We start from the raw sequence: 12388 nt of genomic DNA, 5'->3' as shown, positions 1-12388 counted from the left end.
GGGGCGGAGCGGGGAGAGGGTGTTAAGCAGCAGGGGCCTTTGAAGTGAAGCTAAGCTTCACTTCAAAGGTGTGGGAGGAGTGCGGCTGAGGGAACAGACGGCGATTTGGTGATGTGCACGCGCATTGACCTAAAAGCCACGGGCACAGCACCAAATCGCCAAGTTCGGTAAAGTCTGTTTAAGCCCCAATAGAGCTTCCCCAGCTAGGCGCATGCGCCCAGCAGGCGAGACCTAAAAATTGTGTTTTAAGCCATACCAGGTCCTCTTTTACTATCTTTTCTGGGGAAGCAAAAAGTTCAAGTCGTCTCAGTTTATCTAGCATTGACTTAACATAACGTAACCATTTGATTTTACTTGCAATATCCACTGCAACACAGTCCCTGGCGATTTCTCTATTCAGTGTGAATTCTGGATTAATCCAGATTTTATCCAGAATACCGCAGGACCCAGACCAATCATGTCCTCACCGAAGCCACCGCCTAACTCTTGATGTATAACATGGGACAGGGTAGATTGGGGAACCGCCAGAAGGTATCTCATAATTTTATTTTCAACTATCTGGAGCCCTGCTGCAGATTGATATCCCCAAATCGCAGACCTATACCTTGCTATAGCAATACTTTTAGATCTATATATATATTGAGCAGGTCTTCTAGGAGCTTAGCTCCAAGTCAGGATACAAAACCTTGAATGGCAAACGTGGACCTTGACATTGCATGTTTTTTAACCTTTATCTGGGGAGCCCATGAGCCCCTTTCGTCGAATAAAACTGCCAAGTAGGAGAAGGAGGAAAACCCTTGACAGCTCAACCCCTTCACAATAAAAGGATTTAAGCTTTTTTGGCTTCTGCCCCATTGTCATCGTGTGCGATTTGGTTTTATTGACATTGCATAAAGGACCCAAAAGAATCCCGGAGTTTCTGCAGGCCTACCGCTGTGCGGGCCAGTAGGACCGCGTCATCAGCGTATAGGAGTGCCGGTATAACCCTGGAGGTATTTAAGTTATTTATATAGAGGGTAAAGTACAAGGGAGCTGAAATACAGCCCTGTCATACGCCTCTATCTATTTTAAAGTGCGTAGTGCATTTACCATCTTGGTTGACTCTGACCCTGGCATAAAGATCCCTATGAAGATCTGCTAGAAAATAAACTAGGCAACAGTTCATTCCCATACCTATCAGTATTGCCCATAACGTTGATCTATTTACTAGAGCAAAAACCGAGGATAGATCCATGAAGGGCAGCTGTAACGTACCTTGGGGCATATTACCAAGCAATAGCGATAATTATCGCTATTGCTTGGTTAGAGACAAAAATTTACCGCTGAGCTGCGACAATTTTTATCGCAGATAAACCTTGGTATTGCCAAGGTTTATCGCAAATGCGATAAAAAACGGCCGCAATGCATGAATATCGCTGAAAAGTCAGCGATATTCATAAATTACCGAGCTAATGCTCTATGCCATGTTATCCACCTCCCATTGGATAACATGGCTAAGAACTGCTCAGGGCAGATGTTAGCTTTTGGAGATATTCGCGCTTAGCGCGAATATCTCCAAAAGTTGGTAATAGGAAATAGCGATGTTAGCGACTGTTTCCAGTCGCTAACATCTTGGCACGCCCACTTTGCATGTCATTAGTGATAAATAGCACTGACATGCAAAGTGGGGCCCAAGATGGTCGCTATCTCCTACTAGCTGTCGCTAACTGGTGTTAGCGACAGCAAGGTAATAGGGAGATAATTTTATCTCGGCTTTCTTGGCTTTTAAAGCCAAAAAAGTGGAGATAAACCCCCTTGATAATATGCCCCTAGTTTCACCACTGAGTATTTCTCAGCCAAAAGGTGCAAGTTTAAACACTGATCTAGAGTGCTTCTACCTTTTCTAAAACCATTTTGACTATCTGTTAAAATTCCAGTGTCATCTGACCATTCCGAAAGTTTACTTAAAATTACTGGGAGACAACCTTTACAACGCAACTTTTACTACGCAGTGCCATTACGACGCAACTTTTACAACGCAAACCATTACAACGCATTGCGCTGGGGGCGCTCTAGGATAGGGAATAGGTTTAATTTACTATCCAACACCTTCCCTACTATCCACGGGGACTGGAGTTGGAATAGTAAATTAAGCTATTCACTATCCAGCACCCCAAAGCACTATGCGTTGTAATGGTATGCGTTGTGAAAACCGCGTTGTAAAGGCATGCATTGTGAAAGCATGCGTTGTGATGTCATACATCCAAAATTACTCTACCTAAAACTTTGCCCACTGAATCAATCAGAGAAATGGGTCTATAGCGGCCTGGATCACCTCTCTGACCCTTTTTAAAAACTGGAATGATGGTAGAGAGAGACCAGGATGGCAGAAATCCATGCCTACTAACTACATTTAAAAGATTAGTTAGAATTTTTGCCCAAAAGAGTGGAGTCTGTTTATGCAGGTCGGCTGAGACACAGTCTGGGCCGGGGGCCTTATTACTAGTCATTTGAGGGATTGCCTTCCCAACTTCATTTTCTGTAAAAACCAATGATGTATTGAACTGAACCCGATCAACAATAACTGGTGAACCCCTCCTGGTCTGGGATATCCCAGAAATAGAGTTAAAATGAGAATACCACTGATCCTCCGTAATATTACATTGTAGAGGCATATTATTAAGTCCTCTAAAAAACGGTTTATTAACTATGGCTCAAAATCTAGCACTACCCACCCATCCTTTTGCCGACCCATCCCTCCTTTTACCCACCCATCCTTTCACCCCTCATCCATCCATCCTTTCCACCATTCACCCTTTCACTCACTCATTCATCCATCCTTTCATCTAACCATTCCTTCATGCATTCCTCCTTTCACCCACACATGAAATTCACCCACTCGTCAGTCCTTCTTTCCATTTTCAGCCCATCTTTTGGTACTTCCTTGAAGAGTTCATTATGAGCTATTATCTGCCAAGTTGCAGATAGGAGGCCCATTAAGAACCTCACCTCGCTGTAGCTGGTAAAGCGAGGGTTCACGATGCCCCTAACGGGGACAGCGGGCTTGGTACGGCTGGGGAACTGAGGGTCAAGTACCACCAAAGTTCAGAGGGCATATTTTTCCCTGTGGGACTGAGGACCCAATGACCTGGCAATCCTGAGGGACCAAGGGACCAGGACAGGTGCAGTATCAAGGGGCCGGTCCCCTTACGGCACAGCGTATTCTCAAGGGATTAAGGACATGGTACCACATTTGAACTGAGAACCCAGTACCCCAAGGGACATGGTTACTCTCGGAGACAGAGGGTCGGATAACCCCTGTGGGAACGTACCCCCTTGGTACACCTGTGGGAATGTAACCTTGAGGGCTAGGTACCCAGGAGGTCTGAGTACCTAGTACCTCAAAGGACCGAGTACCCTGTATCCCTAGGGAAATCAAGGGCTTCATATGCCTGCTATCCTGAGAGCTGGTACGCCAGGGGCACACAGTGCCTGGTACCCCTTGGGGGCCAATGACCTGGTACACTTGGGGTACTCAGGGCCGGAATCCTGAGGGTCCCATGACCCTGTACCCTAAGGGGACCAAGGGCCTGATACCCCTGGGCACCAAGGAGACGGTAACACCTGGAACTGAGGGACTGGTACCCACAAGAAATCAAGGACCTAGTATCCCAAGGGCACTGAAGCCCTGGTACACCCAATTCCCTGGGATCCAGAGGTCAGGACCCAAGACTCAGATGCTCGAACCCAGGACCAAATGTGGCTCTACTGTTTATTAGGAGGAGGTGAGGTGGAAAGTGGTGGGTGGAAACCAACTGCTTTCACATCAGAAGGCTCTCTTGAGAATTGAGCTGCCTACATTGACCTCTGAATAACCTTGGGATTATGTGGTAGTGAGCGTAGAATAGGTAGACGCCACACCTCGCATATATATTGATCTCTAACTTGAAACGTACGGTGTTCTGGGCTGTCATAAGCTGATGAGCAGTGTCTAGGAAATGTCCAAATAAGTAAATAAAAACCTGTTTTCTTTTCACTTTCAAAATTTGTATCCATGCTATAATTGTTCATTTTCTGAGAGTAATTGAGTGTGAATGACAGGGGTGTTTCTGAGGTGAGCAGAATGAATTGTCACAGATTCAATTCTTGCTGATGTTGGGTTTCTACTACTCAAGGGTGTTGAAACTTGTCAGTCTTCTATTGTTTGCCCTTCTTGACAAGGTTAAACTTGTATTTCCAGTACTCTGATTTTCTTTCAACCAAGCAGGAACCGAAATGTTACCGTCACAAAATATGCTATATTAAATTCCTGTGGCTTTTCAGTAACCAAGGCAATTGTCACAACAAGTAGCTGTTGTAATATAAAAGGAGTTACTCGGACAACCATGGTATGGCCAAGACTGGAAGAAGGAACTGAAGGACATTACAAAATATTGAAATTCAAGAAAAACCTGCCAGTGGGAACCAAAGGCACTGCGGTGGGAATGATGCCAGATAACACAGTGGTGGAACCCTAGCAGGTTTGTGAAGTGTATTTATTTATTGGAGCGATTTATATAGCGCTGCCAAGACCTGCAGGTATCAGAGCGCTTTACACAGTAAATGTTCACATGAAAGATAACAAGTCTATACAGAGCAGATGAGTCAGAGTGTTTACAACAGGAAATAGTTACAAAAGAGATACCAATTACAACAGGAAATGGTCACAACAGAGATACCAAGTACAACAGGAAATGGTCACAACAGAGATAACAAGTACAACAGGAAATGTCCACAACAGAGATACCAAGTATGCTGCATGCCTTTTCTCTCATTTTCTGCCTCCAGTGCTTTCCGGTGTCTCTACACCGCGTCCTACCCCTGCCTAATTTGTATGCTTTTCTATTACCCCCACCTCTAGCTTTATGTCTTATTGTTTTAGTTGTTTTTCCTAGAAACTGGCAGCTGTATATTGTCAGTAAGTTGCTAGAAAATCATCAGGTATGATTTTATCGTGTTGAATATTTGTGAAATAATCAGATAGTCATTTTCGGTGCACAGACATAATATCGACTCCAAAATATCGTTTGGACATAATATCGACTCCAAAATATCGTTTGGAGAAAATATCGACAGGACAGAATATAGACAGCCAAAATATCGTTTTTAAGGTAAGTGAAGTAATATCGTTTTTAAGGTAAGTGAAGTAATATCGTTTTTAAGGTAAGTGAAGTAATATCGTTTTTATTTTTAGGGTTCAGGGTCAGTTTGGGGTTTTTGGGTAAAGGGGTATTTTTCGGGTTCAGGGTCAGTTTTCAGTTTTTGGGCAAAGGGGTATTTTTAGGGTTCAGGGTCAGTTTTCAGTTTTTGGGCAAAGGGGTATTTTTAGGGTTCAGGGTCAGTTTTCAGTTTTTGGGTAAAGGGGTATTTTTAGGGTTCAGGGTCAGTTTTCAGTTTTTGGGTAAAGGGGTATTTTTAGGGTTCAGGGTCAGTTTTCAGTTTTTGGGTAAAGGGGTATTTTTAGGGTTCAGGGTCAGTTTTCAGTTTTTGGCTAAAGGGGTATTTTTAGGGTTCAGGGTCAGTTTTCAGTTTTTGGGTATTATTTTATTATATTTTATTACTATATATATATGTTTAATAAATATGAAATAAATAAATATTTATTTAACTTTCATTAATTATTTAATTATTATAAGTTAATTTAAGTAATTTTAAGTATATTTTAGTAATTAATTATTAATATTAATTTAATTTAACACTGTTTTTAGTAAATACGATATTTTTTACAACTATATTTTTGTAAACGATATTTTTAACTCGATATTTTTGTACATACCTGTTTGTAGATAGAAACTCGATATTTTGACTGTCGATATTTTCTCAACGATATTTTTGATGGTCGATATTCTGTCCGTCGATATTCTTTCAGTGATCCGTCATTTTCACCTCATCCTCAAGTCACAAGGAACAGTCTCATTATAAAGTAATCAGGTGCTAAATTGTCAAGTCATTCTCAAATCATCAGGAGCAATCACATTTTATGAAGTCATTAGATAGCCGTTTTCAAGTCATCCTGAAATCATCAGGCACAAGTTTCTAAAATCTGCTGATAATTCCAAAAGCTTGATGTTCATTTTTAGTTTCTGCCTTTTTGTAGACAACAGCAAAACAAAAAGAATGAAGATCGTGCGATGCATCTGTTCAAGGTCTTCCTTCCTACTACTCTGGGACCACACATGCGAGAAGATGTTCATAAACATGTGTCCTGGAGTGGTGCGTGTCTAATTTATAAACCATAGAAAAGGTGTTCTGAGATGATACAAATTTTTATCCTAAACTTATGCAAGGTGCATTAACCCGTTCGGTGCTGATGACGGCTCCCAGCCGTCATGAGTTACGGTGGGCGTGTGCTGATGACGGCCAGGAACCGTCATGATCAGTCCTGCGATCGGAATGTGCCACAAAGGCACAGAATTCCGGCCGCAGCCAGCATCTTTCTTCCATCTTTCTCTACCCTTTCCATTCTAGCAGGAGAGATTTAATGAAGATATTGACTAACTTTTTGTTTCAGTACAATACAGATCTAATGGTAAAAAAAGAAGTTAGAGGAAAGAGTTGGCTATTCAGAAAGGAGATTTGGTATGCCTTTTTGTTCTTTAGAGCTGAGGTGGATTCCTATAGGTACAGAATGACTGCATAATGTTGCAAGATTAGAAATTCTACTTATTAGGGTTTGTCTGTAGTTACGTATAAGGGATTTGAGTGACCTAAGTTCTGCTGTGCATCCACACATTTCTTCCTTTTTTTTTTAGAAGGTTGAGAATATATAAATGGGATGCTGGTCCCCTCTATCTGATATGACCACCTTATTGGTGATGAAGGTGACCTGATTTGCTACCTTAAAAGTAACCTGCCAATAAGCTAAGATTTTATTTTCAAATTATAGTTTTGAACTGAATGGTGTGGCTTGATCTGTAAATATCACGCGGGAAAACCCTGCCCTAGAGGACAAATGTCACCATACCTTGAGCAACAACCAGTGAGTTTCTAATTCTTAAAGGCACGGCTTCTCAGTATGATGTGGCATAATCTACAGGAACAGGGATGTGCTAAGGTTGTAATTGGCAATGAGAACAGTGTTGGCAGACTCTTGTAAAATCGAAGAAAACGCGGGTCAATAAAATCTTTGTAGCAAATATAGCTTGTGTTTTTTGCTCTACGGCAATGATCCCTACCATCTTTGTTCCAAAGCTAAATGTAACACCAGGGTATTGAAAGGAAAGGAGTGATATTACTACATGTTTACAATTTCCCTCGGTAGGTACACAGTACAGAAATTATTTTCCAGGAAGGATATGATAACCTATCTTCCTTAGATCAATAGGCACATCTCAAGTCTCATTACACCCATTGGAGTTGGGTCATCTCCCAGGTGACCTGAATGTCTCTGTAATGTTTTCCATCTAGGATTCTCTTCTTCTAGAACACTAATCAGATCTGAACAAATAGAGATACTCATGTGTTCTCTATTATTCTTAGCCCCCTAGTCTTTTTTCAGATTATTCACTTCCTATCAAGATTATCAATGACAATAGTGATATCCTCGGGTATGATGGTCATCAATTCCGCCCTATCAGGAACAATATTACCTCTCTGTTGGAGGTTAACGTTAATATAGCCATGGGATATTGTTTCTTGTCACTATCAATACAGCTGATCTATACACCTGGTCCTGATTAAGTTGTGAACTGTCAACGGCATTGTTCAGCATAAGAGTTTACAGACATCCCGTGTCACTGATGGGCTTATTGGGTAGCCTGTTGATCTGAACTCACTGGGAATATGCATTATTTGATTTCCAGTATAATACACAGAATACTGATATGGCTGGGTTTCAGGTTAGCATCGTGAGTCTGGCAGTAATGGTGTCTTAGATTCTCAGGCAAATGAACCTTAGGTCAAAATGTGTTGTTCAGTAGAGGGTCAGTCTTTCAAACTGTGTGATTTCGGGTAGAAGCCTGTAGATCGAACATGCGCATGAAAGTTAGGAGCCCATGGAATGATGAGGCAAATTACCAGCCTTTTTTAGGTTCTGATTTGAATGCTGTTGAATCTATTTCTTGCCACTCAGGAGAAGGCCTTTTAAAAACTGTTCCATAAAAATGAGGTCAATAATACTCCAGGGATTGGTGGTTAAGGGTTGGAACCATCTTTCCGCCTGATCCATCGGGCTGTACAGAAGTGCTCCCACCGGGGGTCCACTTCATTTCTGAATTTTATCCGGAAGCATTCTATGACAATTCCAAATCAGTATTGTGCAACTTTTTTCACTTAGCTATAGGAGTTTGAACAATAGAATTGGTGGCCTGGTTTGCTGGTGTTAGAGATGCCCAGAGTGCACAGGAGCCACAAACTAGCTCAACCTTTTGGCTGGCCAGAGGCTGACCTGGTTCTCTTGTTTGAAAATTCTCTACCACAGAGGCGAGAGCTTTTGCTTATTTTGGATGAGAAGTTTAGCTTAATCCTGTTAACCAACTTAGAACTTTCTATCCTGCTGGGCTACTTAGGTGCTGTCTTCCAATATAACCTGTAAGTGATGTTGTGCTTCTTCAATTGTCTAATCATTTCATCCAAGGGAATAGGGGCCGCCATTTTGGCGTGTCAAATTCCACTTCTGACACCACTGTTATGAGATGGAATCAATGTGATAGAGCAGTGGTGGTGGAAGAACATCGTCAAGTCACTCATCCCACCTTTATTATTCTAGATGGAGACTGAACCATTGTCCTCCGTACATTGTATAATCATTCTTTATTTTGTGGGCGCGAACTGTGTCACAGCATTGCTACCTCTTGCTAAGTTATACTGCACAGCACATTCATATTTTTTCAGAATGATGAAGAGGCGGACAATAAAAACACTTAAACAAGAACATGGATTTTCTCCCAAAGATGAGGCCCTTCTCTTTCCAGTTAGTGCATTGTGGTGTTTGTGTGTGTGCGTGCGCGCTTGCGTGTGTATGCGCGCGTGCAGGTCGTATTTTGTGATAACAATGTGGCTGGTGTCCTTTTAGAAGGTCACAGTGATCCAAAACAGAGTTCCAACTAGGATGAGTGAATGTTACAGTTTCTCTTCCCCTAGAATGTGGCTCTGGTCTCTCCAATGCACCCTCAGACACCATTTCTATTCATGGGTGGTTACTCTGTCTGGTTTTGGTTCATGTAGTCCAAAGCTTGCCAAGCCACAGTTCCTGGTGAAATATTGATTGACATGTAGTGAACCTAGTACACATCATACATTATACATTATAGTGGCTCCCTTTCACATTGCCCCAGTTTCCTTTTGGTATAATCTTGGAAAGGTAGCTTTGAATCACTTGTACAACCACCTTGATTTTTTAAAGGGCTGCCTCCTTCTTTGAGCACTGGGTTCACTTGCAGTCCCCACAACTTTGAATGTGTTTTGTTACTGCAGGGGAGTGCTGCTGGGACAATTTTCAGAGTGGGGGTGCTGCATTCGATGATACATAATGAAGTCACAGGGTCCCTTCCAGCAGGCGAGTGGTTAGGGTGTGGTATTGTATTTATTTATTTATTTAGAAGCTGATAAAGCACAGGACTCACTGTAGTCAGTGTGGATTCTGAGGCACACTGTCACTTATTAAAGCAAGGTGTGGTGGTGCCCTGTCATTTACAGGAAGTACGTTTACCATTAAGTCTGTACCCGCATGCAGTTTTACAGAAACGACTATGCTGCCCACAAAAGATAGTGTGTCGAAATCGTGTTCAGCAAATATTCATCATTTGTGCATCTCCAAGTGTCTTGATTTGTTTTGATCCTGTAAAATTTTAGCCCTAATCTAAAGTTCAGTGGACGGGATTTACTCCACCAGGGTGAGGGAGTAGAGTAATCTGTCTGCCAAATTTAGTGATGTCCACCAGCCCAGCGGACATCTCTTGCATTAGCAGGCATCACCGTCACATTAAATGTTTGACAGATGGTTTCATCAACATGATTGAGCCCTACTTCAAACTTTCAATGTTATTTTTTTATATTTAAAAAACAAAATCCCGAAGCGGGATTTTGTTTAGGATAATGAAATAAGCAACTACCCTCTCGCCATTGTCATTTTCTCCTGTGGTGGTGGGTCATTTTGGAGTTTTCACTGCAGCTTACTGCCAGGTTTTACCAGACGGTGATGGACAGTCACATCTTGTCATTGTTCACCTATTCTAAACTGAGTGGGAGGACAAACAGAAAAACTCTCAGATGACCCTTACTCTGTTGGACCGTTGGAAACGTATGTCAGTGACGGAGTAGCCTCGCTGTCAATACACTGACGGCCTGGGCAACCCTAAATGTGGCAGGCTGACCTTCGCTTTTGTGGAGAGGGTACTCTGTTGCCTTTGCGACAAAGAACCCACTCCTCAAAACTCTGAAGTGGGCGCTTTGTTTCCATCACATTTCAGAATTAGAAAAAAAAATGCTTCATTTGTTCTTTCCTAACTGCTGGTGTATTTTGACATATTTGTATAGGTTGTTGTGAATTTAAAGAAATTGACTTCCTGGATCCTTCCCTTCACACTCCCTGCTCCCCAACAAGATTGATACATAGCTTACTGTTCCAAAATCTTCTCACTTAGAAACTCTAGAAAGAGAAGTAAACACCAATCTCCATTGTAAAAGAATAAACAGCAATTTGCCAGAAGAAATAGCCTAACATGTGATCTCTGTATTTGAAGGTGCTGCAAATGTTACAGGATAAAGACAACATTTAAAGGTATCTTTATTGCTCATTCACCTTCTGATTTCCAGCACAGATATTTTGAAGGTACCTCAGCACCCGCACGCCCCCCTACATTCAGAACAGACAAAAGACACTCGAAATAAACACGGCATGTCATGGAAAGAAACTTGAGAGGAATCATATAACACTGGAGTTTATGTATTGCTTTATGCACTCACTGTATTTACCTTTTTTTGTATTTACACTCTATTACGTGCTTGAATTTATATGCCAATAAAGTGTTTCAATAAAGTACTGTGCATTGCATTTTTAGTGACGATAACATTGATCTGTGGGTTCAAGCTCTCTCCATCCCTGGATGAACTTCCATAACCAAGCACGCCAACAATTGTTACAAAAGATTTCAAAATGTTCCATGTTCCATGTTGAAGTGCTTCTTTCGATGTACTGTACCCTGTAGGGGAAGGGGTAGCCTGCCAAAATGGTGCAAAATAAGGTGCTATTATTACGACTATGGTAGTCCATGGCACCACCATAGTTGTGGTGGCGTTCTGATAACTGCTACACTGCTAGACCGTTCGCAGTATTATAAGTGTGGCGGTCAGACTGCCGCTGAACTGCTGCTTCCACCGCGGATCAAGGATCCTGTGGCAGTCTGGCAGCGGTTCGAGGCCAAAATACGCTGGTGGGCCCGCAGTGGCACCCCCAATCATATTTTGAGTTCCCTCACTGCCACCGTTTTAATGGTAGTCGCACCACCATGAAAATGGGGGTGGTGAGGCAACAAAGGGGGCAATACAGGGCTGCAATGTGCCTCTGTGCACAGGGGGTGCATGCAGGGGGCACATGTTGTGCCCCCTATAGTTATGCCCCATCAGTTCCTGCATGGGAAGGAGTTCACGACATGGTACATTCCTTCCTGTGCAGGAACGTGCACTGGCGGTCCCGCGACGGTGCTGGTTAAGGCTCACAATGAGCCTTTAAACAGCACCAGCACAGGACCGCCACACCGCCCGCACACCAGACCACAAGATTACTTGTAATCTGGCAGGCAGGTGGCGATGAGTTTTAGCAGTCCTAGAGAGGAGCGGTGGCATGCTGCCCAGTCCAGGACCGCCGAAACTCATAATAAGGCCCTTAATGTTCCTGGTCGTTTTTTAATTGCCCTGGGCACCTTAAATGCTTTTGATTCACTCAGCTCCCCCTATCCAGACAGGGGACACTTGTGCTGTGGTACGATTGAGATTGTCCCATCTTAGATCAGGTAAGGGCACAGCTGTTGCAGGAAGACATACCTCGGCGGGTCTTGGGCTAAAAAATTCCACTGACTCGATAATTCTCGTTCCGGTGCCTACTCAACTCACGGGTTCACACTCTGCGACTCTGGGCAATAGCTTGCTTAATCTCCACTACAGCCCCTCGCGGCGGGATGCCTGGCTTTCACCTTGTGGATACCCTGCTGGGGTTATCTCACAGGGGAATACCAGGACGGGTTCCCAAGGCAAGCGCCTTGATGCCTTCGGGTGATACGTGCGCTATATAAATCGCAATACATTTACATTTACATTTACATTTACATATTGTGTGTTGCCCACTCTTGACAGCAGGTAGGACCACCTTCACAAAAGTACACAGAGCAGCGGGATGAATGTCTATAGAATGTATGGATTTGAAGTCAAGGGA

This window comes from Lissotriton helveticus, chromosome 12, assembly GCF_964261635.1.
Source record: "Lissotriton helveticus chromosome 12, aLisHel1.1, whole genome shotgun sequence".
NCBI classification, from domain to species: domain Eukaryota; kingdom Metazoa; phylum Chordata; class Amphibia; order Caudata; family Salamandridae; genus Lissotriton; species Lissotriton helveticus.
This window is presented reverse-complemented; position numbering follows the sequence as displayed.